The sequence below is a fragment of the Drosophila montana genome, unplaced genomic scaffold (assembly GCF_035044405.1).
Source record: "Drosophila montana isolate Dmon_TW-CO22-7 unplaced genomic scaffold, ASM3504440v1 contig_1853_1, whole genome shotgun sequence".
Classification (NCBI taxonomy): domain Eukaryota; kingdom Metazoa; phylum Arthropoda; class Insecta; order Diptera; family Drosophilidae; genus Drosophila; species Drosophila montana.
Genome location: NW_026996772.1, coordinates 1122409 through 1137132, shown reverse-complemented (window position 1 = coordinate 1137132; position 14724 = coordinate 1122409). Strand labels below are relative to the sequence as shown.

Genomic DNA, 14724 nt, shown 5'->3' with positions numbered 1-14724 from the left:
CTCACTATGCGTGCGGCTAACCTGCGCTCCTCCTCGAACGAGCAGCCAACGAGTGCGTGTCTGTCTGTCTGACTGTGTGTGTGTGTGTTTTTTTTGGGGTCATTTGCCGCAATCAATTTCGATTTAGTAGCTGCCACAGTTTGGCTATGCACCATTGTTCGATTATCATCGCTCGGCTAGCGAGCACAGCCATAGATAGGAGCTAGCGCGTGTGAGCGGGATGCACAGAGCGGGAGCCTGATGTTTCGCCAGCCCAAAAGTCGCACGCCCACTTAATTAAATGCCCAGGCTAATTCGTACTTAACCTTGAGAGCAAGCAAACCAAACAAACAGACACAAGAAAAAAGAAATGGACTAAGCACCTGCTACACTTTGCCTCGGCATCTGCCTACTCCTCCCGTCCCTCGACCAAATCGCCATCAACTGACCTGCATTTGCTGAAGATAAGCCGCACACACACTCGGCCAAAGGCAGCAAACAAAGGCAGAGCAAAGAATCGAAACGAGTGCCGTATGTCTTCTTCTTCTTCAACTTGTGCTTCTTCTAAGCATGCCATTGCTTTGCTCTCTGTAAGAGGCACACACACACACACACACACACACACAGACACACATCGCAGCCCGCACGCATGTAAAGAGAACATTGAGCGCGAGAACGAGCTAAATACAGAGAGTGAGAGAGAACCGTACACTTATTGCACTTGCTGTGCTGTTGTTGTTGTTTTTGTTAGGTTTTTTGCTTTGCCTTGGCATTTTTCCACTCAATAGAACGGAATGCCATAGGCTTTCAATGCCTCTGCTACTGCCTGCTGCTGCTTGATTCCTCTGCTGCTTTTGTCAGTTTTGCTTTTGCTGTTTCCTTTTGCTTTCGCTTCTTCTTATTATTTGCGGTTTGCCGCGCACAGTTTTCGCATTTTCACCTGGAATTTTGCAACTTTCAATTAGGAACGCATTAAGCCAGAAAAACCTTCATTGAGAACCTCCCCCGACCACCAAGTGTGGTGGGTCGGCTAAGCATTGTGTGTTGAATGTTTTTGAAAGGCCATGCCATAAAAACCTGCAGTAGAATGAAATGTGCAACAAAAAATATGCCAAGTTGATGACTCGAATGGAATTTTCGTTCGGATTTGACAGTCATCCAGTCGCCCAATGCCCCAACGCCCCCCGATCCTCGACCGGACGAGCAGAGTGTTTTTCATAAAATCGTTTTTTATGCGCTGGTCCTCTATTAGTTTGTGCCCGCTGGGCGTGGCACTTTAATTAAAATTCCACCCACACTGCATTTGACTCATAATAATAAATATGATTTGCCATTACTGAGCCAGCGGCATACTGGAGCAAAGCGCCCCAAAGAGTATTCCCTCGGCCAGGTCAAGGAGCAGACGAGGAGCGATGCTATAAATGCCAAGCTGTGCTCTCATGTTACAGTTGCTTCACAATTATACAGCTACATATTTAAATAAAAATACTGAATACTGAAAAAAACTAAATTTCACCATTAAACCTTAAATCTGTCATTACTAATTTAAGTAGCACTTTGTTATTTCAGATATTTAAGCGTTCTCATTAATTGCACATATCAATTGCAAATACCTTTTAGATTTCGATAACACCACAAATTCAGCGCAAACTCACCTGCAATGAGAAAAAGAAATTAAATTGTGTGTTAAAATCAATGTTTATAAATGTAATTCCATTTGGGTTGGTAATAAAAAAAGAAAAAACAACAATTAACCATACTTCAAATAACTGCCAAAGCAATTGACAATCCAACAATTACAACAACTAAACGAACACATGAATAAACCAAAAATGTATTTCAATTGCCGTCGCCAATTGTGAAAACAGAAAACGAAAACCTAAAATGCAGCCATGCAAAATACCAAAGCAAAACATAGCTAGGAGCGAACGGCTAGAAGATACCCTGCGCCGAGCTGCCATCAAGAAACACTCACACAGGCAGCTGGACGGCCTGATATAGAATAGACAAACATACATACACATACATACACACACATGCATACATACTCCATGGTGCAGAAGATGCCAAATTCTGCCTGTTACATAAAATCACACAAGCCACGATACCCTTCTTTACCTATGCCCAATGCGTAGAGTATAAAAACAAAATACAAAAGAGAACTAATGAACAAAAACGGTTGAAAACTGCAAAAACAGCGGAAAATTGTAATTTTTTAGACAAAAATTATGGCAGGCAAATACACTGTTATCCGAAAGCAGGAGGGCGGGGTCGAAGGGCGTGTAAGTGTATAAAGTGTGAAATGATTTTCACACTGCAATTATGTAATACACCTACCAGCGAATTCCTGTAAGTGGAGTGTTATATGTACATACGTGCGGGGAGCTGTGTTGAATTGTGCGGGCAGCTGGTCACGGGAGGACGTCACAAATAACAATAAGCCTAATGCGATCAGCGTCGACGAATTTGCAGACGAAAACAAATGCAGTCTGCTGTCTCGTTTTGTTGTATGCTACCATCTACGATCGTAGCAGCTGCACTTTTCTTGCTCATTGCTATGCCTGTGCCAAGCAATGTGACAGTTATATCCTATTCTTCTCAATCTCGCGTTCATCTTGCAGGCATTTCAGTTTATTACTCCAGCAAAGCACCCTTTCCCAAAAAAGCGTGGCTTAACTTTTGCTCAGTGCAGACCATTAAAGTTCTTATGTGCATAATAATTATTGATAAATGTCAGCAGAGTAGAAAAATATAATTATCTATTTGCTAGGCAACTATTAACTGTTATGGCACAATTATTTAAATAGGTTTTTCTTAATACTGTATACACACATTATAAGTAAGGGTATCTATGTAGCGACGTGCCAAATATATGTACATGGGCATTTTTGTGTTCAATAAATCATACTTCGGCACAAATTTAGTTCTATGCATGCGTGAGCGCAGCAAAGTTGAGTTCTGCGCATGACGTAACAGCTTACGGTTTTTTTTTGTGTGCGATTGTGGCATGCGCTAATTAGTGCAGTTTTATATAAATGTTGTTTTAAATAATTCGCAATTAATATAAATAAGTGTACATAAAACGTGCGTGTAAATATTCACTAAACGGCACAGGAGAAAACCTAACCAGACGATTAAAGGAAGGAGACACAACAAACGAAAAAAATTAATTCCAACGAAGCACTGGAAAGCTGGAAGCCATGCTTAAGGCTTGCAAACAAAGCGCACGATTTGTGCAACTATGCACCTCTCGCTCGCACTCAGGTACTTTTTCAAAGTTTTTCAACTGAATCCAAAATGAATCATTGCTAAAATGTCGCTGAATAATGCATGCGGCTGTTGAGTGCATTCGCATTTTGTATTCATTTTAAATGATGTTTAGATACGACCTGAAGCAAACGTTGAATGAATATCAAATGATTGCATTTCATATATATAAATATATATGTATGTATGTATGTATGTATAAAAAAAATGCAATATTCAGTTAACTGTTATTGGATATAGGCTAAATTAAATTTGTTCAATAGGCATAAAACGAATGCATTCGTTTGCGAACTGAACATTCATTTGCTATTCATATCACAACTCGAAATCGTTTTAATGTCATGTAAGTGATTTAAATGCATTTCTAAATGCACTAATCCCAGCACATTAACAGCTCGTATAGGCAGGCGCACACACACACACAGCCACTCTCACACATACACATACACACATACGCACATACACTCACGGAGACTGTGAAGCTGTGAAATATTACGCCACTATGCATGTAATTAATGACAAAATTTTAATCGCCTAACGATAGCCGTGCATTACATAACCTACCCAACTTTCCTACCTAGCAAATTCCCCCTCCTCCTCCTCCCCCAACCCACCTCACGGATTGTGTGGGCCTGGCTAATATCATAAATGTTTGTCGTCGCCCTTAGCCATTCCGGCTGATGATTATTATTGTTATTGTTATTAGCGCTTCGAGATTTATGTGCAAAAAATTTATTTGCTCAGGCCCTAGGAGATGCAGTATTTTTCATTGTTGTTGTTGTTGTTATTGTTGCTCCATAAATTTGACTGAAATTGAGCATAATTTTTCATTTAAGTGGAAATTAATATTATACGCCCACTGAGCCACGCCTAGCTAATTATGTCACGTCGGCTTCCAGCGCAGCACCGAAAGAGCTACGCACCGAGCAAGACAGAGACAGAGATAGACAGAGAGATAGACAGAGAGAGAGAGAGAGGGGGCGAGAGAGAGGTCGACGGAGGCAGGCAACGGGACAAAAAGAACGTGTGGAAAAATAAGGCAATGAAAATATTTTGATGAATATAAATGCCAAAACAAACGGCCGCTGGGCGTCACAAAAGTTTCGCTGCGAAATGAATTATTAATTTTTATGTTCGCATTTAAGCGGCATTTTCCTAATAGACATCACTGGAAAAGCGCAGCAACAAAATTTCAGATTTATTTACCAAGGCATTTTTTATGCTAAAATGCTTGATATCAGATATTTTGTTATATTTTATATTCAATTTTATTTATATAAATTTATGTACATATATGTATGTAAGTAAAATGCAATATAAAATATAATAAAATGTTTTACAGCCAGCAAAATTTGTATGCTACTCTTTTCCATTTTTTCTTCTTTAACTGGTTGACTTACTAATTGGCTGATTGAATGACTGATTGATTGTTTACTGATTGACTGACTAATTGGCTGATTAAGTCTTTGATTGGCCACTGATTGGCTGACTCATTAATTAGTCATTGACCAACTGATGGATTGATTGATTGACTGATTGACTGACTGACTAACTAACTGACGGATTGACTAACTGACTGATTGAAGGAATAATTTTCGATTTTCCCGCGGGCGTAAAATGCGTGGAAATGGGATTTTTAAAATGCGTGATTTATTATTTTCATTTTATTTTAACGTTTTGTTTTTTTAGAAGATTTATATAAACTGAATCATTGTAGTAAATGTTAGTTATATTTGGCGACATTTTCAGCAATATAGTTTATTAAAAAAAAAAAATTTATTAAGCTTGGAATGTTTTCATTCCAAGTGTTTCGCCCAATATTTTATGTGTGGTCGCGTGCTAAGCCCACTTTAGACATCTGTACTGTGGCTGCCGCTAGCATAAACAATGTACTTAGCCCCCCCCCCCCCCCTCCATCCCCTCGTTTCACTACACACACATACACACACACACACACACACACACACACACACACACACACAAAAGAAGCCATGTCCAGAGCGCTAGCAAAGTAATTTTATGTATCTGTGGCTCATTAATAATTGAAACCATGGCAAGGAAATCAAAATTGTTTGTGGCACGCCCTCCCCCCCCCCCCCTCCTGTCCCTCTCCTCTCCCCACCATTGTTAGCTGATAAGGCGGCGGCGTGCCAGTGTCGTTAGTTTTGTTGTCGCTGCCGCTGTCGTGTTGTCGCCCAGAGAATTCTGGCGAGGCACGCAAATGCGTTGCGTATACGCAATATTTCAACAGCCAAAGTAATGCACAAGGCACGCACGAGCTGCCGGCACATTGGGCAGCAGATGCCAACTGAATCATTGGTAATGTTGGCTAGCAATTTTAAGTGACGTGATGGAGGGGGGAGGGGGGGGGTGGTGTTGGTATGGGCAGACGGAGCCTGGCGTATTCTGTAAGCCAAAATGTTTGCCGCTGTTGCTATCTAGCTGCTCGATTCTGGTCTGTCTGCTCGCATGATTCAATGAATTTTTCACAGAAGTGCAGCTGAAAGGGGTCGAGTAGTTGGGGATTTAGTGGGTGGCGGTGGGTCGGTGGGGTTGATGTTCGGGTTGAGGGTCGTGTCCAAATAGCCTAACAAATGTATGCAGCACGCAATACGTTGCTCGGCGTGTTAGATGCGTGTCTGAGGGCAGCTGGAGCTCTGGCTGCTGCCCAAAAAAAGAAAAAACTAGCCAAGCGGCAGAGGAAGTTATGATTGTTTCACGAGCTGACAAATAGAGCAACATGCTCCGCCTCTCTCCCTCTCTCTCTCTCTCTCTCTCTCACGGCCTCGGCGTCTCACACTCTCTCCCCCACTATCTCTTGCTGCCCTTCGCTGTGGAATGGCAGCCAGCCTCCATGTGCTGGGGCAACAAAAGTAGCCAGGCGGCAGGCACATGCTTTTTGGATTGCTCGACAAATTTATGCGCCTCCGTTGGCTGCGCCCGGAACGGCTCCGGTTAGCTCTTTTCTGTTTGTTTGTTGGCGAGCTCTCGCTCTGTGTGTGCGTCTGTGTGTGTGTGTGCCTGTGTGTGTGTGCTTGTGTGTTCGTTTGCTTGCTTGCTGGCTTTTATCAACCCTTTAAGGGCTGTGCATTGCATGTGTGTGTGCCTCCGTGTACATATATATATGTGTGTGTGTGTGTGTGTACTGTAGCATTGCTAAAAATGTTGTGCTGTGTGTGTGTGTGAGCATGTGCATTATTCGCTTTGTAGCTAGCCGAGGCCGGCCTAAAAGCAGGCAATGAAATTTTCATGCTCGCTCAATTTTTGCTGTTGACAGTTAGGCAAAAAATTAGAAGAACAAGCAATAAAACACTGCAAATGAATAGTTATGAATGCATTTAATAGCAAAACCAACAAACTGCAAATGCATATGCCGTAATATGTATCTCATAGTTACAAACATTTTGCTTACACTTACCCAAAGAAAATAACAAAAAATACTATATTTCATGTTACATAGAAAATGTATTAAAATTGATATATTGATATTTAGACATGGGCAAACAAATCGAAGGCATATCAAACATATAGTTAGAAAAAAACATTGCACTAAATAGAAAACTTTCCTACTTTCGAGTTGAAATAAAAGATTGTTCGTTGGAAATCTCAAATTTTGACTATCCTTTAACAAACTCATTAAATGGAAATATTTATTTATCATTCTATTTGTTTTGAGTCGAACCAGCAAGAAAATTCAATGCTGAATATGTTAAAATTTGAAAGACAAGCGAAAAGTTGACTTTTTCTAAATCTCGAGCATTAAGAGCAAGATTTCACATTATCTAACTAAGGCTCATCAAATATTTTAAATTAAAATATTACAAAATAAATATATAAAATGGAACAGCCAGTAATAGCAATATATTTGATTGATTGATTAATACAGTTAATTGAATATAATTATTTTTGGTTCCGGTTTACAGTTCGAAGCAATGTCTAGCGTTCAAGTTCGGTTCATGCATTTAATTCATGAGCCATGGTTTTCGTTTAAGATTCAGTTTCTTTCATTTAAGCCAATTTTCAATTAAATTATTTAGTTTATTGCCAAATTGATTCCGTTTTATCTAATAAGATAGCTTAGAATAGTATTTTCGCTCGTTCAGACACTAAAAATAATTTTAAGATATGGAAAATCTAATTTTTACTACAAATTGTTTGCTTTTGTTTTAATTGAAGTTCCGTTCAGGGGCTACTGATTCGGTTTATTTTGTTATGTATTTATTTTTTATTCTAATGCTGATTGTTAATAATGTTACCAAAGGAGACGCTCGCAAAGGTTCACATAATCATTGCCTGCTTTTGACATTTGCTATCAGCTCCGTTTATACACACATCACACAAAAGTCTATACGTACATATACATACATACATATATCTTACTGTCTGATCTTTTGCCTTGGCTTTATACGTACTGCAAATACAACAAATGAAACAAAAACAAAACTGCCAAGCTTTGAAGTTGTGTTCGTTTGGCTTTTACTTTTGCGCCCACACACACACACACACACACACAAGCGCAAACACGCGCGAGCACACGCACACGCACACACACACACGTACAGGCAATACAAACAAGCAACAGTGTTGAGCATTTGGTATTTAACTTGAAGCTTTGCAAGCAACGCAGCGACCGCCAACGGCTCCCCCCTCGCACTCCCTTCCACCCATCATTCGTCTCGTGACCAACAGCAACGGCAGCGCCGCAGCAGCCGAGGAGCTTTAATTACCCACGGAAGCTTGCGATTGTACGGTAAATATTTTAAAGCTTTAAGTTGAAGGCGTCGCTGTGCGCTATTTGTGTGCGCGTGTGTGCGTGTGCAATGCTTCTGCCGGCCATTCGACTGTTGCGCCAACAACAATAACAAAATTAACAGCAACAACAAAGTGAAGGCGTAATACGTAACAAGCAGCGGGCAGAGCGCAAACAGCAGAGCTAAAGGCAAGCAGAGCGCAAAATGAAAGCAGAAGGCAAAAAAAAAAAGCTGAACAAAAAATAACAAAAAAAAATTGCGCACGCATTTTAAAATTTTAATGCGGCGCTGCCAACGGCAACAGCGCGACGCTAGCAGCAACGCGGCGCCGGCGTTACGCTGACTAAGCAGCGACGGCAGCAGGAGACGCGCGTCAATAATACGAAATACGGAATATACGGAATATGCTATACGGAATACCGAATGTGCGCCGGAACACGCGCCCCGCTCTGCTCCGCGCCGCCCCGCAACGCCAACGAACTGCAGTGCGCCACGTTGCGCAGCGTTCAGAAGCCAAAAAATTATGAACGCGACATGGAACGCTGATAAAAACGACAATTGATGGGCGTACGTGGGCGCATCGGGGCGTGGGCAATTGCTGAGTTATGTTTATGACAAATGCGAGAGCGCATCAGAGGAACTGGTCGGATGATGCTGCCGCCAATACGCCCCCCTTTTCCGTGTGCCCAACCACTCGCACACAAAGAAGATCCCGCTCAAAAGCAAGCACATTCAGCTATGTCTTGAGCTCGGCCAAGAATTGATATCTACTGAATATCTATACTCTTTTATATATATAATAGTTTATATATGGATATTTTCATAGAACAAAATACATGGGATATTATTGGGTATCTATAAGTATAATATGCCAGATATATAAATATATATATATTATTTTATATTTATTTTATTTTTTTATTATTAATTTTATCACCATTATTATTACTGTTATTATCATTGTTATCATTATTATTATTATCATTATTATTGATAATATTCATACTATTATTATTGCTATTATTATTATCATTATTATTATTATTTTTATTATTATTATTATTATTATTATTATTATTATTATTATTATTATTATTATTATTATTATTATTGTTATTATTATTGTTATTATTATTAACATTATTATTATTATTATCATTGTTATCATTATTATTATCATTATTATTATTATTATTATTTTTATTATTATTACTAATATTTACTTATTCATCCAATCAAGACGAGTTGCATCTATAAAAAGCACTTTGCTAATAAGAACTAATTATTTGGTAGAGTATTTGACGGTGCGACTTTGATTATTGCATTGATCTTTGCCTGCGTTTCTCTCTCATTCATATTCAATTTTTATTGTTGTCGCCTTTTGCTTTGCCACGCGTTACGTGTCCTGGTTGGCTAATCAGCAGCACCTCCCCCCCCCCTCCCCGCGCCCTACCAATCCGGACAATAAAAATAAAATGAAAAAAAAAAAGGAAGAGACAGCGAAATTTGTTATTGCTACAATGAGAGCAGAGGGCGGGCGTTCGATTGTCAATCACATGCAATTTAAATAAATTGAGTGTTTTATGGGGTTTTCAATTTGATGCGTTCCGCTGGGCCCCCCCTCTCCGCCCTCTCCCCCCTGCTCAGCTCCCTTTCCGCATCCTGTGCGCTGTCACCATGCATATTAATCATCATCAGCAGCAGCATCAACAGGACCAAGGCCAGCCCAAACAATTCAGTTAGTTCAGTTGGCCACGGCAAAAGTCACAAGTCACCACTTGCCACTCGCCACTTGCCACTGGCCACTTGCCGCTTGCCGCTTGCCACTTGCCACTTGCCACTCGCCACTCACTTGTGGTCCAGGAGGCAGTTGCCAAATTGCATTCGACGCTGATGAGCCGCACAAAAATAATCTGCCGTCATTTTGCATAATGCATACGGCAATGCAACGCGTTAGGTGGCAGCTGTTGTCCTCTGGCCTGGGGGCATGCGGCATGCGGGATGCGGGACGCGGGACGCGAGATGCGGCGGTGTGCATTGCAAATCGCAGCGTGCAACTGCGTTGACTATGCAATTAATGCACGCACATTAAATTCAATTTTGGGCTCCGTGTCGCATTTTATGCACTGCCAAAAATACGCACACACACACACACACCCATGCACACATCCCGAAATGGTGCCTGGAATGAAAATCAGAAGGAAAATCTGGTTTCCCTTCGTGTTCAGCTCCATTGCAATACTCAAGCTCCATTGCATGTATTTTGGCTATAACGTTTATAGCCAGGCTCTATTTGCGACCGATTGTTCCTATAGGATCTATATTTTATAGTAGTTCGACCTAATGCTAGTATATGCTGGGAGAAAAGTGAAGCTCATAAGACCTAATGATCAACAGAACAATCTGTATCTATAGAGCTATATGTTATAGTAAATAGATATATATAAATATATATAGTGGGCTTTATAGTTTAGTAAGATTTATATATATAGTAGGATTTACATAGCCTAAACTAAGTGCTGAGCAGCTTGGAAGTAAAAAAAAACTATCAGGCAGTTAAAGTAACTGTTAAGAACTCGTCAAACAGCTTTGTATAACAGCGAGCAGTGTTGGTTAACACTAACGAAAGTTAGTAAGCCTTCGATTTTTGAATGTAAACGAGGATATATCAATATACATACATCACACAAAGAGCCTAACAAGTCGGTGTTCACATAAGCAGGCGATATTTAGGATCATGTGTCCAAAATAAACACCATTTTGTTGTTCAACACTGTTTTCACATGCTTAGCCGGCTCCCATGTAAAGCTCTGCGAAACTGAGACGCATTTTTAATAAATAGTTGCGTCTATTCTTGGAATCGTTTATAGCTGTTGTTGGAAATGTAAACGAGTACGCAGCCAGGTAAATAAAACTAGGTACAAATTGGTCTGTGTGCGTGCGACAGTGTTGCATAGTGTCACATTAACTCCTTTAAATCGCAACGAGCGTGTAGCGTAAAAATTGCAGCTGCTGCACGCATTGCACGTTGCACAAAGGCGAGCTGCGTTTGGCTACGGGTTCGAGTCCGTAGTTCGGGATCCGGGTGTCCGGCCGTGCTGTGCCGTGCTATGCCGGAATAACGGCTGTTGGCTGCCGCGCAGGATAACAAGGACAATGAGCGTTAAGCGTGTCGCGTACCAACAACAATTGTCACAATTGTTAAATATTTATAATAATAGAGTTTTTATTGCTGTGGCCATGTAAAATATTAAGCGCGCTTATGCGACAGCTCAAATGGACGCAGCCACCAGGCGGCAGGCAGCATGCGGCATGCGGCATGCAGCATGCAGCAGGCGGCAGGCGGCGAGCCGTTAACAATGGCGCATTTCCGGTTGCTACAGTTGTTGCTGCCGCTGCTTATTACAGCATCAGGCGTGCGCCCGCTGCCACGCCCAGCGCGCAACAAATTGAAAAACATTTATTTGCTTAAATGCGTGAGCTTCTCGTTTTTTTTTTTTTTTTTATTAATTTTTACATTTGTTTGCCTTTGTTGTTGTTGTTGTTGTTTATATGTTATATATCTTGACACATTCGCGCTTTTGTTGTTGCAATTATTTATTTATGTTTTTTTTTTCGTTGTGGCATTTGATTTGCATTTTAATTATTTTGTTGTTGCGGGTGCCCACTGCCACAACAACAACAACAACAACAACAATAATAATGGATCTACACGCATGTCAACAATTTCATTTGCCATTTCGATTTTTGTTGCTTTAATTGTTGTTATGAATTGAGTTTAACGCCCTGCAACAAAATTAGTTTTGGTTTGTTGTTGTTTTTTAAAAATAAACTTCGCCCCGTGTTGTGCAGTTGTTGTTGTTGTCGCTTGTTTTAATGAGTTTGCATATAGTTTATACACAACATATATTGTGGCCCACAGCGCAGTAACAATAATAAAACAACATTAAAAAAAAGAGTTAACAACATTATCAGCTATCGAAGTCGGAAGTGTTGGGTATTTACATAGGCTACGCAAAGCCTTAAGAAAAGTGTTGCACACAACAGTTTTTTATACCCTTGTGAAGGGTATTATAAGTATTTTTTTATGAAATGTGTAACGCATAGAAGAAGACATCTCCGAACCAATAGATGATATATATTCTGAATCAGCATCAACAGTCGAGTTTGTTTTGTCATTCTAGATATCTTGACCAAGCTCGGCATTTAATAGTTTCATTATACTGAAATACGCCAAATCTAATTAACATCGGACTACTATATCATATATGTAGCTACCATAGGAACGATCGGTCAAACATTAAGTTCTTGCTTGGAAAACTTTTTTGTTTACCAAGATATCTTGATATATATACTATAAATATATATATATATGTAGTTACCTATTACACATTTCGCAACAGAATTTGAATACCCTTACCCAGAAAGCGAAGCTGCCTGCCTTCACATACCCACACATGTAGTTGTATTTGTGTGCTTATGCATTTTATTTATACATACTAAATGATTTTTATTCTACCATTTTTTTGTTTACGGCTTGTAAAAATAAAATAAAGTCAGACCCTGATTGCGAATGAATATGAATTTATAAACAACTACTGAAAGCCGCAAACTAACAAACAACATACAAAATAAAAACGCCCCCATTTTACACACACACACGCATACACGCACACATGTGCATAGCGAGCAGCTGCTGACCAACTTTTTAGCCGAAAGACCAGCCAAAATAAATGTCAAGGAATTGATGCGAAATTCAAATAATAATTTTTATGGCATATTTAAGTGTCTGCATAAATTTTCCCTTTTTTCTGTTCTTTCTTTTTTTTATTTATTTTTTTTTTGGTCTCTTAAAGATGTGCTCGTGAGCAGACATTCACGATGTTCATCGTCTGCGGGCAACGCTTCGGCTTAAGCCGGGGGCTGCTGCAGGCACCGTTCATAGAAATTATCTAAAATTCGGTGTTCCAAAGAAAATGTGTGTATCAAAAATGCTGTTGCTGCGCGCAACGTCCTCAATTACCAAGCGCATCAAAGAGAATGTGAAAACAGTTCTTAGAAACCTTTAAAGTTTAATGGCAAGCTGGCAGTGTTGGTAAGTGGTATGTTTACTTGAAATAAAAACAGTTCTGAGAAGTCTTTTGGGTTTCATAATGAAAACTAAGGCAGTGTTGCCAAGTGGCATTTCCATTCAAACAAAAACAGATCTGAGAATTATTTTCCGAAGCAGTGTTGATAAGTGGCATTTTCAGCAAAGCACAGTTCTGAGGAGACTTTAAGGTTTCATAATTACTACTAAATCAGTTATGGTAAGTGGTATTTCCACTAAAAACCAGTTCTGAGAAGCCTTTTCGGTTTCAAATTGACCACTAGGGCAGTGTTGATAAGTGGCGTTTTCACAACATGCTCCGGATTAGCACAGAACACAGCTGAGAGCTCGTGTCCACGATTGTGTGCTTAAATTCTGCACTTAAGTTATAGACTTAACGATTGTGCTTACATTTAAGCAATTGATTTTTTTTTACATAATTTATTTCTAAGTTTAAACAGTCGATTTAACAGAATACGTTCAATCGATAAATCTGCATGGCTGTGTTTCTTCCAAGAATCGATAGAAATCAATACCGCTTGATGTGTAGCTATTTTATATTATTTTCACTTTTCACTTATCGATAAATTTATAAAGTTATCGATTCAAGTTTTGTTGTTAAAAATGTATTTTATACCATTATTCGTTTTGCTTAATGCAACAATAATTCGTATTGTTTATTGCACAAAATTACAAGTTTATACGCAAAATATATGAATTTGAATAAAATATAAAAAAATACAAACAGATAAATTTATCGATTACATTATTATTATTATTATTATCATTATTATTACAAATAATATATATAAATTAAATAAATTAAATAACTACAGTTTAATTTATATTTAAGCTTAAGCGTTAAAAAAAAAAGATCGATAAATAAGCCAAGCTAAGCTTCGATTGCAGGACTACCATAGCTGCTCACGCGCACATCTATGTTGGCTGTGTGTGTGTATGTGTGTGCATGTGTGTGTGTGAGTGCTTTGTATTGTTGAGCACAAAAGGTTCAACTGTCTGTAAGCGCTTAAATTGATTTAAAAGCAGACTCAACTCGTACCACAAGCTCTCGACTATGCGAAAGAATGAATGAATAAATGAATGAATGAATGAGTGAATGAGTGAATGAATGAGTGACTGACTGAATGGATGAATGTATGTCAGACTGACGTTGGCTCAGTTAAAATCTGTCTAAAAATTGGCACATTTGCAACCAGCTCTCGCCTAGGCATGAGTATTTTAATGCCAGCGCCCATGCAGGCAACTAATTTGCCAAAAAGCAGCAGCAAGAGTGAGAGGAAGAGAAAGAGGGAGAGCGGGACAAAGAGAGAGAGAGAGAGAGAGAGAGATAGAGACAGAGAGCTGTTTTAAGTTGCTTGGCTGCTGGTTATCATTTAAATCAAACTTAAAACAAATTTCCCAAATAGTTTGAGCTAGCTGCACGCCCTCACGACAGCGACTGAAAGACTCTCTCTTTCTCTTTCACTCTCTCTGTCCTCTCTCTCTCTCTCTCTCGCTGTCGCTCTTTCTCTCTGTGTGTGTCTGCCTTGCTGTGTGGCAAAGTTTTTAAGCTGCGGCCTCGCAAAGTTTTTTGACTCAATGAGCTCAAAAATCTCTTTTTAATACTTAAGCATAACT

The 14724-nt window shown here is 39.5% G+C and overlaps 2 protein-coding genes across 3 annotated transcripts in view; one reads left to right on the top strand and one right to left on the bottom strand.

Moving 5' to 3' along the window:
• Positions 1-14724, bottom strand: part of kirre (kin of irre) — a 48729-nt gene that overhangs the window by 23188 nt on the left and 10817 nt on the right. The window contains exon 1 of one of the 2 annotated variants that reach the window (XM_064700630.1): positions 2317-2413. The exons of the other annotated variant lie outside the window; for it this stretch is intronic. The gene's annotated coding sequence lies outside the window, so the exon portion shown is untranslated. Of the gene's footprint in view, positions 1-2316; positions 2414-14724 lie in introns of those variants that run through there. 2 annotated transcript variants of the gene reach the window in all.
• The window catches only part of rst (roughest), a 227841-nt gene continuing 216092 nt past the window's right edge, over positions 2976-14724 (top strand). Inside the window, exon 1 of the mRNA XM_064700631.1 lies at positions 2976-3243. The gene's annotated coding sequence lies outside the window, so the exon portion shown is untranslated. The remainder of the gene's footprint in view (positions 3244-14724) is intronic.